The sequence below is a fragment of the Pelodiscus sinensis genome, chromosome 1, assembly GCF_052426305.1.
Source record: "Pelodiscus sinensis isolate ZL-2025 chromosome 1, ASM5242630v1, whole genome shotgun sequence".
Taxonomy (NCBI): domain Eukaryota; kingdom Metazoa; phylum Chordata; order Testudines; family Trionychidae; genus Pelodiscus; species Pelodiscus sinensis.
In genome coordinates, this window is record NC_143052.1 from 65,672,731 (window position 1) to 65,689,540 (window position 16,810).

At 45.2% G+C, this 16,810-nt stretch overlaps 1 pseudogene; it reads left to right on the top strand.

The window, feature by feature from the left end:
* The first annotated feature begins 1,491 nt into the window (after window positions 1-1,491).
* LOC149525580 (lysozyme C-like) lies at window positions 1,492-16,321 on the top strand (annotated as a pseudogene).
* Window positions 16,322-16,810: the final 489 nt, after the last annotated feature.

Consider the following 16,810-nt stretch of genomic DNA (forward strand, 5'->3'; position numbering starts at 1 on the left):
GGGTGATTTAAAAGGACCTGGAGACCCCACTACTACCCCTGGCATTGCAATAGGGCTAACGCAGCTTCCTGCCTGCTTGCTTCTTGCCACTTCCGAATTCAGAAGCAACTGCTGGCATGTCCCTGTGGCCCCTGGGAGAGGGATGGGGGGTGTCAGCATTTTCCTCCACACTGAGCACCCCAGCAGCCAATGGGAGCTGCATAGGAAGTGCTTCCAGACAGATGCACATGGAGGCCCCATCATATCCCACTGCCTAGGAACTGCTGCCAGAGCAGGGGTGCAGGTGTCTTGCAGGAGCTCTCCAGGTAAGCGGCACACTCCTCAACCCCCGACCCAGCCTAGAGCATCCAAACTCTTCCAGAGCCTGACGTCTCACCCCTCCCATACCCAAAGTCCCTCCCACAGCCCACACCCCTCCTGCACCCAAACTCTCTCACAGAGCCTTAGGCAGTTGGGGAAGGGGTTGAACTTGAACCTCTTTTGGGTACCACCCAGAATAAAAATTGTACAAATCTGCCACTCCTGCTGGAAGGGTGGCAGAAAAGGGCAGCGTGTCCCTAAATCAAAGTCCAACCATTGGGCATTCTTGCTTTTATAACAACAAAGAACAAACCCTAAGTGAAGGAGTGCCTCCCCTTTTTCTCTCCAGTTGAAGATAAGTTTTAATTTTAGATTTTGGGATTTTATACCACCTGAGGAGAGTCCATAGTCCCTCATATGAAAGGATTATTTCTCAGGGGAACAAAATATTCAAAGTAATGCAGATTGTACACATCAGCTACTCCAGTGCAATAAATCCCAACAAGAACCTTGTCACTAGCCAAATGAAATAGATAAACATGGGAAATTCAGAGTAACTGATACATGGGAAAGTGTGTAAATTCAACATTAAGCTGCCCATACTAGACTCAGCTCTGGGCTTGTAGGCTAGTACAGAGATGTACTCAGTAACCTAAATGTGATGTGATCTCTTCACATTATTTTACTACAAAGTAACAAATGTATATTCATCCTTCTCCCTCTCCTGTCCAAGAAGTTTTGTTTCTGAACTTTTTAAGATGTCCAATTCAATTCAGGGGTATTAGTAAAATCTTTCCCCATAAACCTATTTTATCAGTTTTGAAGCCAATACTCTGGCTACGTCTACACTGGCCCCTTTTCCGGAAGGGGCATGTAAATTTCACCAGTCGTCGTAGGGAAATGCGCGGGGGATTTAAATAAAAATGTCCGCCGCTTTTTTCCGGCTTTTAAAAAAGCCGGAAAAGAGCGTCTAGACTGGCCCCGATCCTCCGGAAAAAGTGCCCTTTTCCGGAGGCTCTTATTCCTACTTCAAAGAGCCTCCGGAATAAGAGCCTCCGGAAAAGGGCGCTTTTTCCGGAGGATCGGGGCCAGTCTAGACGCTCTTTTCCGGCTTTTTTAAAAGCCGGAAAAAAGCGGCGGACATTTTTATTTAAATGCCGCGGGGGATATTTAAATCCCCCGCGCATTTCCCTACGACGACTGGTGAAATTTACATGCCCCTTCCGGAAAAGGGGCCAGTGTAGACGTAGCCTCTGTGTTTGGGCATTTTAGCTGGAGTGGCTCAAATCAGGCTTGTAATAGAAACACTGATAGCATTAACTACAAAGCAGCTATTGTCATTCCTCAGTGTTACAGAAACACAAGTCTCAGGATCTGAGCCTGTAGTGTTTATACAAACAAAATTTCCATTCGTTTTTTTTTAAGTTTACAGAGCACAGTCTGCAAAGCACTATAGGGATTTCAGATGTGACAAACATAGTCTGTTGGTATCACTGTAGATGGTGTCAGTACCCTAATGTACCTACATCCCTAAAATAAATGTGTTCTAACACTGGAGGATATTATAAAAGGTCCCTGTAGGGTGTAGAAAGCCAATCATTATTTAGACTTATAAGATTTTGTAAGTTACAAAATCGCATTTGATCAGAATAAGCATACCTAGTAGCTATGCAGAACATACCTGCCTTAGTTAGCAAAAACAGTAAGTATAAATATGCCTTTTCTGTATATGGGGAAACAGAGATGGGGCAAAGTAACTTGCTCAAGGTCACACTCTAGCCTTAGTATCCCACAGATGCTGCATCAGTTTAAGAGCTAACTACAAAGCCCACTTCTTCAAAGGAGACTTCTGGATAGTATTTGGTCCTGCCATGAGGGCAGGGGACTGGACTCGATGACCTCTCGAAGTCCCTCCCAGTCCTAGTACTCTATGATTCTATGAAACTAGCCTTCACCCAGTCCCTCCACCAAAACAAATACAATCAGAGGGAGGCAGCAAGGGCAGAGAGCAGGAGCTGGTGCTGGGGGGAGACAGCTTAAATCCAGTTCTGCCCCACAGCACCACCTCCGAGGGGAGGAGGGAAGGAGAAGCAGTGGTGTAGCAGGGGACTTAGCAGCTCTTACTACGTTTAAAAAACACAAGTGCAAACAGGGACAGCTGATTCCTGGCTCATGCCCAGTCCTCCCTGCTGCACTTCAGCCCTTTAAATGTATCAAGAGCCTAGTGGCTCTTGATACATTTAAAAGACAGAGCCACAGTGGGGTTAGTTCCTGGGGCTGGAAGCTAACCCCATTGTGACTCTGCAGTTTCCCCGTCGTAACAACTAGTTGGAAATTCCATCTACTAGTCAATTAGCTGATTAAACGCCATGTAATATCCCTAATTCCAACCTTTACCTCTGTCAAGACTGCAAAAAGTGAGCCAGATATGGTAGTGGGATTTGTGTGGGGCACATGGATGAATGCCCATCAGATCATGAATTCTTTATAAGCCCCTGTAGCAACCCCTGCAGGTTACTATTTTGGCCTGTTAAGTCTTGAATCAGAATTGTAGCAGGGATTGAGCAATAAAATACCAGGTGAGAGAGCTAGCCGGCTCCCCTTGACTAAGTGATTTTAGCCTCTGAGCAGTGACCCCAAGAGTATTGAGAAATGTTCAGGATGCTCATGTCCTGTTTCCACATAGCTCAGGAAGTGGAGCCTCCAACTATGGAGGAGGAGATTCAAAGGAAAGGGACACTGGTGAGCCTGTAGTCTTAGTGGAAGGAGCCTGGGTTTGTCAGCATGAAGGCTTTGTTAATCCTGGGGCTTTTCCTCCTGCCCTTAGCTGCTCACGGGAAGAAATATGAGAGGTGCGAGCTGGCAGGAGCCATGAAACAGCTTGGCCTGGATGGGTTACAGCCTGGGACATTGTAAATCTGCTGCCTTGGAGATTTCTGTGTGATTCTGTGGGTGGGAAGGTGATTTACGCATTGAGTTTATCCTTGACATTAGAGATGGAAAAACCTCCTAAATCATCTAATCTGTCCCTCTCCTGGCACAGACTGGTTCCCTGCAGTGTTTGCCTACTTCTGGGCTCAGTCTTCTTTAAAATCTCTTGTGTTGGGAATATCACTTCTCCCCTGAATCCTCCCACAGATTAATGGTTTGTGCCATCAGGAACCTTCTCCTGAAACCTGCCTGAAAGACCTTACCCCAATCCCATCTCATTGTTCCTAGTTACCCTTTGTGCAATCCCATGTTTGATGCCTGCACCCCTCTTGCACCCCACTCTTGGAGCCTCATGCAGCAGAGCAGCAAGGCAGTGCTGGACTTGGGAAATAGAACGTAGGGTGAAGGCCAGGTTGGGGGGGGGGGGATCATCATCAGCATCTCAAAGCTGCATCCAAGCTTGTGTGATTAGATAAGAGATGACGGGGTGCAGGAGATGGATCCCTAGAGAGTCTGGGAGGAGAGCAAAGTGCAGGGAACTTTTAGAGTGAGGAAGAAAGTGACATGGAGAAGGGGGGGGGGAATCTGGAGTCACAGAAGAGCATCTAAAGCCAGGTATAACTCCAAGAGCGAGAGAAGGATGAAGGCTTTTCTTCATTGATTAGCAATGACGATAGGAAATTATTATTAACCCAGTTTATTTGTAAGGTTTGTTTACCTGTGTCCTGAGCTGCAATACAGAAAGTTAAACACATGGGCTGTGTCTATACAGGCAAGTTTTTCCACAAAATCATCTGCTTTTGCGGAAAAACTTGCCAGCTATCTACACTGGCCGCTTGAATTTCTGCAAAAGCACTGACGATCTCATGTAAGATTGTCAGTGCTTTTGCGGAAATACTATGCTGCTCCCGTTCGAGCAAAAGTATTTTTCCGAAAGACTTTTGCGCAAAAGGGCCAGTGTAGACAGCAGAGATTTGTTTTCCGCAAAAAAGCCCCGATTGCGAAAATGGCAATCGGGGCTTTTTTGCGGAAAAGCGCGTCTAATTGGCCACGGACGCTTTTCCGCAAAAAGTGCTTTTGTGGAAGCGTACTGCCAATCTAGACGCGCTTTTCCGAAAATGCTTTCAACAGAAAACTTTTCCGTTAAAAGCATTTCCGGAAAATCATGCCAGTGTAGACGTAGCCATGATGTTCACGCAAGTAGGGCCGGATTATCTGTTAGGCACAACGGGCACAGTGCTTAGGGCCTACGAAAAGGTTTAGGGCCTATAGAAAGTTTAGGGTCTAAAAAAAATCATAATTGACTTTAAAATAAAACTGCTAAATCAAAGTTAATAATTTGCTGTATTTAGTCAACAAACAAAGTACAGGTATAACATACAATTAAATATTAGATGTATAGGTAATAGGGCATTTCTCCCTTATATATTTATGTATAGTCTAATTTAAAGGCCTACAATTATGAGAGTGCCTAGGATCTATGAAGACCTTAATCTGACCCTTCATGCAGCCCTGAATATCTCAGCTCAAAAGAACCCTTCCTTCTAACCTGGCTAATTCAGAACCATTTACAATAAATGAGGAAAGAATAAGGGTGCTTTGCTGACAGTTTCCCATCATTGCTAATGCGTATGCAGCCCCATTCATGGAAACAAAGATGGAATCTCAGCAGGACCTTTTTTCCTGCAGGATTGGACAACACAGTATTAAAATGCCAGTGGCTCCCTGGAGCCCTCCCTATAGGATATCTTTCACCATTGATCCTCTCCCACTCCGCTGGAAACAGCAGGAAAGAAATGTTCCATCTCATTTAAATCCACTTTTGGAGTGCTAGGGTAAAAGGGGAAATATTAAATTATTCATCACATGCAGAGGTATTCTCTGCCAGATAAATTTTGACATTTCCCCCATCTTTCCTTAGAAATACTTGTTGGTTTTGATTGACGTGTTTCTAATATTTTCTTTAGAAAGGTGTTCTGTCTGTAGAGCTTTGCACCCCAAAAGACGGGTGTTTCCTTCAAAGATGCAGGCCTGTGCAGTATTCAGATGACAATCAAAGGTTTTACATGCAGAATTCTTAAGGATTGTGAATTTGATCAGAAGAAAAGAAAGCATCCTGCTTGTGTGTGTGCTTTGTGTTAAATAATGATTTGCATCAGCTACAAACAGGTGATACATTGTGTTTAGATTTGATACTTCTCTCAAATGTCACCCTATATGAGGAACTTTTATAACTATAGAAAATACATCACTCTGTGTGTGGTTATTTATTTTTTTAATGGAACCTTCACAGGGATGTGCACAGCAAGATATGAGAGCAACTTTAACACACGTGCCACAAACTATAACAGACCTTCCAGAAGCACTGATTATGGGATTTTACAAATTAATAGTCACTGGTGGTGCAATGATGGAAAGATGCCTAGAGCCAAGAATAAATGTTGAATCCAGTGTCGTGGTAGGTGCAATATAATGTTCCTGCAAGTAACACTAAGAAGGCTTAATTCTGCCTTTGTACGCCATTTTGAGGTGACTATATTACAAAGTTATAACTGCAGCCACGTTTTGCACCTAGTATCCCTACATATAGAAAACCCAGTCCTCAGCTCTACAGACAGAAGAATGAGGTTGCAATGTTTGGGGATGTATGTGTACTATAAAAGACGGGTTCCCAAAGGATTTTTCCAGTAGGAATTGTGTTCCTCGTTTTTCAGACTTTCGGTTTTACATTTCTTCAGCAAAAACAATTCTCGTTCAAAGAAGCATTTGAGGACACACAACTTTGTTTTCAGATGGTGAAATTCACTGCTGTGCAGAAGGCCAGCAGAAATGCTAATTCCTGGCCTTGCTTCATTTTAAAAATAAGCATTTTAATCTTTGTAATTTAAAGACACATAACTTGAAATCTAACCCTTTCTGGGAAAGAATTAAGAGTAGTTTCAAGTATCACAATTTCTCCTCACTCCCCTGCCAGCGTTTGCATTTTTACAATCACTTTTTAAAAAAAATTTCTACTCTGTTGCTGTGAGAGAGACCCAAACAATACAGAAAACTGTCTGAATATACACAAAAGCAGCAAAATAACTAATGACAAGGAGTAAATCCAACCCTTTTGGTGAGGGTTAGCACAGGACTTACAGTCTTAGGGTACGTCTACACTAGAACCCTAGTTTGAACTAGGGAGGCTAATGAGGGCGACCAAAATTGCAAATGAAGCACGGGATTTAAATATCCCATGCTTCATTAGCATGTTCCTGTCCGGTTGCCATTTTAGAAACTGACTAGCCCAGAATAACTGCCCATGTCTACACGCGACAGAGAAGCGCAATTCCGAGATAAATCCCTTAGTTTGAATTAACAGTTAAACCTCATTCCAACCTCATTCCATGAGATTTAACTGTTAATTCGAACAAAGGGGTTTATCTTGGAATCGCACTTCTCTGCCACATGTAGACGTGGGCAGTTATTCCGGGCTAGTCAGTTCCCAAAAATGGCGACCGGCCAGGAACATGGTAATGAAGCGCAAGATATTTAAATCCCGCGCTTCATTTGCAATTTCGGTCGCCATCATTAGCCTCCCTAGTTTGAACTAGGGGGCTAGAGTAGACGTACCTTTACTGAAAACATATTTCACCCCAAAAGCTGTCAAGGGCACCAGCTAAAGAAGTTGAAAAAATACCAAACAATATTTTGTTCTCATTTCTTAAATGGCTCGTAGGTACTACTTATAGTAATAATTGTTTTTAAATGTTCCGATAAGGATGTGATATGCAAGCAAGTGGTGTGGCATCCCTTTACAGTACAGGCAGTCCCCGAGTTACGCGGATCCGACTTACGTTGGATCCGCACTTACGAACGGGGCTTTCTCACCCCGGAGCTCGCAGGCAGCGGGACCGCCCAGAGTGCAGCGGTCCCGCCACCTCGACCTCCGGGGCGAGAAAAGCTGCTCCGGGTGCCCGTGGTCTGCTGGGGACCGTCTCCAGCAGACCAGGGACACCTGGAGCAAAGCCGGGGAGGCGGAGGGGTCCCGCGCCTCTGAGGCTTTGCTCTGGCAAAGCCGGGGAGGCGCGGGACTCCACCGCCGCTGCGGCTTTGCTCCCGGTGTCCCTGGTCTGCTGGAGACGGTCCCCAGCAGACTAGAGGCACCGGGAGCAAAGTGGCAGCGGCGGCGGAGTCCCGCGCCTCTGAGGCTTTGCCAGAACAAACCCCGCCGCCGCTGCCGCTTCGCTCCCGGTGCCTCTGGTCTGCTGGGGACCGTCTCCAGCAGACCAGGGACACCTGGAGCAAAGCCGGGAGGCGGAGGGGTCCCACGCCTCTGAGGCTTTGCCAGAGCAAAGCCTCAGAGGCGTGGCACCCCACCGCCGTTGTGGCTTTGCTCCCTGTGTCCCTGGTCTGCTGGGGGGGGGGGGGGCGCAGCTAGTGGCCCCCCCCAGCAGACCAGGGAGACGTGGAGCAAAGCCACGGGCCTGTGGTAGAGCAGGTGGGGTGCTGCCGGTTGGTCCCGCAGCACCGCTCCTTGGCGCTACAGGACCAACCTGGCAGCACCCTAGCTGCTCTGCCCCAGGCGTCCCCAAGTCAGCCGCTGCTGAAACTGACCAGTGGCTGACTACAGGAAGCCCCTGCCCCGGGCTTCCTGGAATCAGCCGCTGATCAGTTTCAGCAGCAGCTGACTTGGGGATGCCTGGGGTTCTTAAGTTGAATCTGTATGTAAGTCAGAACTGGCGTCCAGATTCAGCCGCTGTTGAAACTGATCAGTTTCAACAGCGGCTGAATCTGGACGCCAGTTCCGACTTACATACAGATTCAACTTAAGAACAAACCTACAGTCCCTATCTTGTACGTAACCCGGGGACTGCTTGTACTAAAAGACATTTGCTTTGACATAAAATCATTATGTAGAATTTAGGAAAGAAACCAACGGAGAACAGAAACTGTAATGGAGAGGATTAGACCAGTAATCCTTCTAGCCTTATACCACAGATGTGGGGAACCTAAGGCCCAGGGGCCAGATGTGGCCCCTGGGTTTCCAGGATCTGGTCTCTGAGGCTTAGGGCTTCCCCCAGCAGTGGGGAGCCCGCACTGGCACTCCAGCCCCTCCCCCCCATTTCCCCTCTCCCCACAAACCTCCCTGAAACCTCAGCCCCTGACTGGTTTTTCTGTGGGTCAGTGGCCCCCAACCCAAAAATGGTTCCCCACCCCTACTATACAGTGTCTCCTAAAGCAGTGGCCAGTACTACATGCTTCAGAGGAAGGGCCAAGACACCTTACCGTAGTCGGTTATGGTGTAACTAACCCACAGACTGACACAATTCTAATGTTAGGACCAAATTGTGGAATTAACATCATGCTTGACTCTGTTACATTGTTCACTCTGCTTGTGGGTTCCTTTTCTCACACCAAGGGGCTGTCTTTCTGTTATATTGTAAGGGCTTCAAAACAAGGACCATGTGCTACTCTACTTACACAGTGCTTGACACCTTGGGCTTCATTCTTGGTTGCTCCTTAGATGCCATAGTAATAAACTTGATTAATAGATAAATAATAATGATGAAAACTAATTTCTTTATCAGTTTCAGGATGACAATAAAATGAAGAGGAAAATGTTTTTTCCCTCCCACTATATTTCTTTTTTAGCTTTACTGGTAGCAGACATTACAGCAAGTGTCAACTGTGCAAAGAAAATTGTTCGTGCTTCCAAAGGCATGGGTGCATGGTATGTTTCAAACGATTACGAGAACTAATAAGAGTGACATACTTGTATGTGTCTGTATGTATAAGTAGGGGAGAGACTACTTAGAGAAATATATTTGAGTATCTTAGGTTCCCAGGAGTTCAAATCCCAGATCAAAACCAGTGTCATGAATCCATAACTATCAAGAGCTTCAAGATTGTCTGTGCTACTTGATATTTCATGGTGACAGTGGGGATAAGGCTTACATCACCTTAATCCCCTACAGCTGTAGCTAAAAGGGAATGTGCAACTGTCTTTAGCATAACAGAACTTTAGGCAAAACTGAGCAAATGCTATTCCCTCCAGTAAAGGGCAGTCGTACAAATATCTCAATTTTCTGTGGCAGGAATAGCAGCTCATAAGTGGGCCCCTGGCAACTATGTGGCAACCTTTTAGAAAGTGTTCATAGACTCAAGATTTATTCGGGCATGCATAGCTCCAGGGACCAGCTGGGCTGTGCAAAGCAGGCAGGTGCTGAGCAACTACCGGTACCATGCCAGTGGCAAATTACCTATTAAATTAGCTTAGATGTCTGCAGAAAAGTTAAACATACATTAATGTAAAGTGGCGAGGAGTCCTGTGGCACCTTATAGACTAACTGAATTAGACTAGAATCAGAATTCTGGCCTGCATATTTATACCTGCCTCTGGAAATTTCCACTACATGCATCTGACAAAGAGGGTCTTTGCCCACGAAAGCTTATGCTCCAACACTTCAGTTAGTCTATAAGGTGCCACAGGACTCCTCGCCACTTTTGCAGATTAGACGAACACGGCTACCCCTCTGATAATGTAAAGTGGTTGTTTTTTTCCTAGGGGAGAGGGTCTCTGCATTAATGGATGTGCTTGCCATAATCAATTAACTTGATTTTTAACTCACACATGGTGGCATGGAAAAAGTACTGCAGAGGGCAAGATGTCTCTCAGTGGGTTAGGGACTGCAAGTTGTAAAATGTTGGTCCCTTGCAATAAGCAGCTTTCTACATAGAGCAAATGTTCCCTCTGCTTGCATCTCTTTTACAATGAATCATGTTCAAAACAAAACAAACTCAAGAGAGAGGTTTGTAGGGCAACTGGGTGGGGAAATGCAAATACTGTACTCCCTGCTGATAAGACTGTGCTTTCCATGTAACAAGTTACAGTAACTTATTTTTGTGTTATCCACAGTTTAAAAGATGCATGATTATTTCTATTCCTGGGGGGAGTCAGCGGTACTGCATATGTAGATAATTAATGTGCCACTCCGATTTTCAGAGACTGGGAGGTTGGTTCAGAAACTACTTCTGCTGGAAAGTTGTTGGAGTTTGACCTTTGTCCACCAGAGGACACTGTGGTTCTAGAACAGAGCAGCTACTTCTCACCAACCTCAACAGAAAATAACTTTGGCTGGAAAAACAAAAAAGCAGTCATGTAGCACTTTAAAGACTAACAAAATATTTTATTAGGTGATGAGCTTTCGTGGGTCAGATCCACTTCTTCAGTTCATATGTCTATTCACTTTCAGAATGACCATTTTATAATAGAGGGATACAATGAAAGAAGGTAAAAAAAAATGACAAACTAACAAATAGGTTCATAGAACAGAAGGTGGGGGCCTAGGGGGGAAGCGACAAGGAAAGAGGAAATTGCTTACTGTAAGAGCCAATTAAGTTGCTAATGTGGGGTCACTACGAATATCAAAAGGTAGGGAGGCTGTCTTTGTAATGTGTAAGACAATTATCATCTCTGGAAACAAGTTCCAGAAGGGTAGCTGTGTTAGTCTGTATCTGCAGAAACAATGAGGAGTCCTGTGGCATCTTAAAGTCTAACAGATTTATTTGGGCCTAAGTTTTTGTGGGCAAAAATCCGCTTAATCAGACGCATATCACTAACAATTCCTCCCCCATCAGATACATCTGACAAAGTGGGTTTTTGTCCACAAAAGTTTATACCTAAATAAATCTGTTAGTCTTTAACATGCCACAGGACTCCTTATCGTCTTGGTTGGAAAGTTGCTGCTGTTCTGCCTTTTGCTCACCAGAGGACACTGTGGTGCTGGAACAGAGCAGCTGCTTCCAGCCAACTAGGGAGGAGAAAGAGCCTCTACTGCCTTCTTCACAGTGTCTGTTGGCCAAGGTCGGGAGACAGGAGATAAGGGGAGAGTGACAGCATGGAGCTGCTGAGGGGTCAGAGACAGGGGCTCTTAAGGGTTAGTGGGGGAGAACAGACTAAGGCAGGGGTTGAACGGGAGTGAAGGCACTGAGCCACAGAGGGGAGAGAGATGCAGGGCCATGTGATGTGGTACATGGTGCAGGGACACATAGGACAGGAGAGAGGGGTGCTGTAGTACATGGGAAAGGGTGGCTGTGTGGGGCACTGTCACATGGGGGAAGGGCGTTTAGGGCCACAGAGGAGTAGAGGGAGTGGGCTGGCTGAGTGGAGGGACACGTGGATGAGCGCAGATGTGACTGACTGAATGGGAGAGGTTAGGATTCAGCCAGGCTCTGAATGAGGGAAGCTCACTAACAATCCCTCCCCTCCTCATAAAAAACCCATGTCCACACTTTTCCCTTCCGCACCCAATAACCCTCTGAATCAGAGGTGGGAAAGCTAAAGCCCTTGCCTGGATCTGGCCCCCAAGGCTTGGGGCTCCCCTTCCAGCCCACTTGTGCACTATTCTTCTTACCCACACTCCAAGCCTGCTTCCCAGCAGCCCCCTCCCTCCCACACAGTGAACCCTTCATTTTGGCCCCACCCCAGGGCCATGGGAAGGCCACAAAATCTACTAGCCGTCCCCCACCCCCCGGCTCTGGTGTACAAGGGGAATGTAAGGAGTGTCTTTCTCCTCAGTTGGAGGACCACATCATTTTTATGTGGCTCCTGACTGATTTTTCTGTGGGTCAGCAGCCCCCAACCCAAAAAAGGTTCCCCACCCTGCTCTAAATTCACAGCCAGGCTCCTTCCCAGTAATTATTTCCCTCTCCCTCCGCTCCTCCTCAATCCCTGACTTCCCCAAGCCTTTGCATTGCTACTGAGGGATATGGAAAATTTGGTTCTGTACTGTACTTTAAATGAATTAATATTCAGTTCTGTATTAATATGCCTAGCAAGGAATCTATTTATCAAAAAACATTTCCTGAATCTTTTTTGTTGTTTTTATTGCTGGAGACATACTGGCTGACAAAGATTTAGAATTAAATTACCAAACTAATTGAAAGTGGTATGATTATATTGTGTTATTTTGACCAATAAACTATGCAGAATTTTGAAGAATTTTAAAATATTGTGTGCATAATTTTCAATTTTTGGCACAGTATCTTTAATTTTTTTGTCACATAATTCCACCAGGGCTACGTCTAGATTACATCCCTTTTTTGTAAAAGGGATGTAAATTAGACGTATCGCAATTGCTAATGAAGCGGGTATTTAAATCTCTATGAAATAAGGGATCTTTCGGAAAAGGCTTTATTTTCTGCAAGATCAGCGTCTAGACTGGCGCATTTTTCCAGCAAAGCTCCGTGCCGAAAAAAAGCAGCAGCCATTTTTATGCTAATGAAGTGGGGGAGATTTAAATCCCCGCTTCATTAGCAATTGCGATACGTCTAATTTACATCCCTTTTACGAAAAAGGGATGTAGTCTAGACGTAGCCCAGGACTGCTCTATATTATATCTACACATTAGGCTAAGTCAGATCTGTTTTTCCTACTACTGTTTTATTGTACTAACTAATAGTATTATGTCATCTTGCGTGAGAGCTTACATTCATTACAAGTAATAAAATACTTAATTTGCACATAGTTTTTGTGATTGTTTTTTGGTTAGTATACAAAAGAAACTGAATATGAGTTTAAGAACTTGGGCCCTTAGTAGAACTGGGTCTGGTGCTATGAAACAGAGTGTAAAAGAAGCATGTCATTAGGGAGACCTAAATATTTTATCTCTTGAATATCATAGTTTGTAAAAGTATGGTGGGGAATTGTAATGTATAATATAATTATATTCAAAAAATGAATGTGTGGGTTTAATAAAATTTAAGTTTCTTAAGCAAATACCTAATATCCCTCATTACATAATTTACACACCCAAGCACTTCAAAGCAAAGAAACTGAATTGTCCATAATACCAGACCTCTTACATTGTCTACATGGCAAACATACACATGCTGGTCCCGGTTTAGCAAGGTATTTAAGCACCTGTGTCATTCACTGAAGCCAGTGGGAGAGAAGAGGTTCACCCAGTACTCTGCCTGCAAACACAATCTAACAGGTGCTCCCTGGAGTGGAGACCATTCCCAGCGGGCAGAATTGACTCTCCACTGGAGCTGGGACACAATAAGAGGAAAGAGAAAGCAGGGAGCTGTCATCACTAATTGATGGTTCCCTCCTCTTCTGTGCTATGCCAAGTGGAGTTCTGATGCAACAGAGAATCTGGCCCAGAATACCTTCCTTGCCTTCTCTTCTCTGTTCTAAAATAGTCAAATTCATCAACATTTCTCTACATTCTTTAGTTCTGTTCCACATGCTTTTGAAGTAAAACAGCCCTGCTCCTGTGCTCGTAATGAAGATAAACTCAGTAACACAGGAGGGCATTATTTCACTGCTTCTCCTCCTGAATGATAAAACTGCTTCATGAAGTTTGAGCTCCCTTTCAAGTTAGAATCGCACCTGGTACTCATGATGAGGTTCACTCAGGATGCTGTTATACCTAAAGTTGGGTGAAAATTTTCAGCCAAAACTTTTTTTGGGGAAAAAATGTAAATTCAGTGCCACCAAAATGGTTTGCAAATTTGTGTGTTTTTTGCCAAATTGCTCATTTGGAATTTAAAAAAATGGGGAGGGGACATGAATAAATGTTTTATTTTCACATTTTCAAAAGGCATCTTTTTAATTTCCTGGGTTGCAATGCCTTTTTTACTCAAAATTTTCTTCAATTTTATTTAAAAAAAATGCAAGAACATTTGAAAATGGTTGAAATCAAATCATTTGAAATAAATTTGTTACTTTTCAATTTGCAGAAAATTTTCATTTTCTATCTGACCCCAAGCTAAGTTTTTCCCCCCCTACTTTTCAAAATTGACAATAAACCAAACCACCCCCTAGCTACCCTGTGTTGTCACATTCCAAATACCTGGCTACTGATGTGAGTGCTGCTCAGGAGAATTCCCTTCTTGCTTCCTCCAGCACTTTGCTAAAGCCTTGCACTCCCCAATCTTTGCTGGCCATTCCCCAGTACAGGAAACCTATAGCTACCTTACAACATGGTAATCCAGAAAACTTCTCCTCTCCAATGTCCTTCTCTAAGACTCCCTTAAATAAAATCTTGGGAGACAGTAACCTTTCCCAGAAGGGATCTATGAGCTGGGACATCAGTGGGAGCTGGTGGTTTAAGAATCACTTCCATGCTCTGTTGATAGGAGAATGCCTCTTCTGTCCCCAGATCTCTCCAAAAGAGTTTACTTGTTGGGACCATGACTGGGCTTTACTTTAAATCCAGCTTCATGAATCCTTTATAACTCCCTGTCCAATGCTTCCAAATTCTCTTCCTTGGGGTCTCAGTGTAAACCAGGATGTTATCCACATAAGAAATCACACATTCTCTTTCCAGCATCCCATTCCACATCTTAACTACTGGGACATGTCAAATAATTGGGGCATTGTTCCAGCCCAGGAGGATTCTGGCAAAACACAACTGCTTCCCTTGAATGATAAAAAGTATATATGCCCCCACACATCTTGTAGGTATAGTATTCCATCCCATCTAGTGGCACCAACACCACTTGGAGAGAGAGTAGTAAGTCTGCTCTGTAGCCTTAGCTAAGAGATGTGTGGCTTTTGGCTCATGTAATAGAGCAGGGGTCAGCAAACCAAAGAGCCAAACTACATCAAAATCCAGAACAAGTGATCAACAAAGAGCCGATTAAGAATGTCCATTTGCATGACTTCAAATATACAACTTCATATTATTGATAATTGACATAATGATTAATTTAATATATAAAGGAGAATGTTTCTATGTTTGTGCGCTAATACCTTGGACACTATAAGACCTACCGCAACCAAACTTTGCATGGGATAACCTTTTATCCAGGAGAAGATTTTAAGGTACTGTGTGAGGGAAGAGATGAGAGACCGACACCTCTCCCCGGGGCTGCACAGAGCTTGGCAGTGCAGGGAAAAACGGCTTCCCAGGGAAAGCGGCGGGGCCAGTCACTCACTAAGGCCGGCGGAGGGACAAGGAACCGGAGGGCAGGCTCGGGCGCTGGCAGCAGGCGTGCGGCTCCCTTCCCCCTCCCTCCCTTCAGGCTCCTCACCTCAGTTGATATAACTGTCAACTTATATTTCAATAATGTATACTGACAAAGAGCAAGGACAGTCACTTAAAGTAGTTGGAACTGATTTGGAGACATCTTGCTTTTCACATGGACTCTATGTCGCGTGTTCAAGAGTTGGAAGTGGAAAAAATTTGTACATATTTGTTAAGAATAATGAGATGAAATATAGTTTACAATAAAGTTTTTTATGATAACATAAAATTGGTTGTTTTATACTTTTTAAATATATATATTAATCCCTATAGAACTCAGTGCAACTTTTCTACCATTCAAAAAATGATAATGGACTACTGTTTTTCTGGGGATGTGAGGGCGCAGGAATCTGAGTTGGGGTCTATGAGGGGCTCAGGGCAGGGAGTTTGGGTGTATGATGGACTTGGCACAAGGTTGGGGTGTGAGGGGATGCAGGAATATTATAGCGGGGAGGTTGGGATGTGTCTGGGTTGAGGTGTATAAGGGGCTTAGGGCTCGGATGTGGTGGGGTACAGGAGTGTTATGACACTGTGGCCAGATGGGGGCTGGGCCTTAAATGGGGACTTGTTGGCCAGGCTTTATTTTTAAATAAAGTAAAATATTATGTCCGACACAGAAGGTTTCAATGTTTTCTTTATTTATGGCAAAGGGAGGGGAAGCTTTTATGGGTCAGGGGCCACTGACCCTAGGGACCACACAAGTGAGAACAAAAAAAAAATTCTCCAAAAAACCCCAACCCTCACTGATATGGCCCCCAACTGAAACACCTCACTCCCCTGGTGCTCCAGCCCCATAGTGGGTGGAGGAGCAGGGAGGAGTAAAGTTCAAGGCCTCAGGCCAGGTTAACTCTTTTGGGATTCTAGGGTTCGTGGATTTTGTGGGCCCCCTAGTCTCTAGGTTGGGGCCAAAAATGAGGGGTTAAGTGTGCAGGTCAGGGTTGCCAGTGAGTGGGATACAGATGGGGTGCAGGATCTAGGTGGGAGGTAGGGTACAGGAGCAGTCTGGGAGTAGGGTGCCTAGCCGGGGGGAAGGGGCAGGAGCAGGGTGTAGGTGGGTGTCTGGCCAGAGGAAGGGGGCAGGAGTGGGCTGGGGGTGCAGGCTCTTGGTATGGGAGGAGGATGGGGGTGCAGGATCTGGGTGGCACTTACTTTTTTTTCCAATTTCTGTAACAGGGTTTACTGTAACAGATGCAAGTGACTCCCACGTGGCAGCCAGCCACTGCTCCACACGGGTCGTGGAATTGGTTAGCGGCACAGAGGCCAACTGTGGAATGGAGGCTGCACAGTGCAAGGAATCTGGCCGGTGGGCCTGGGTGCAGATGGGAACCATCCCACTCAGTCATGCTTCTGGTAGCTCTCCAGGCTGGCCAGGATCCAGCCCACCAGGAAGAGGGTGATCAGGCCGATGATGGACTCCAGTGGCCCTCGGGGCTTTCCGGCAGGTGCAAGTGCACGGCAGACACAGCGGCATGAGGCAGGGGCAGAGCCATGTGCACAGCAGTGGGGACCCGGCCTTGGCAGCAGCGGGTGCCTCATGGGGAGATGGTGGCCTGGCCTGCTTTTGT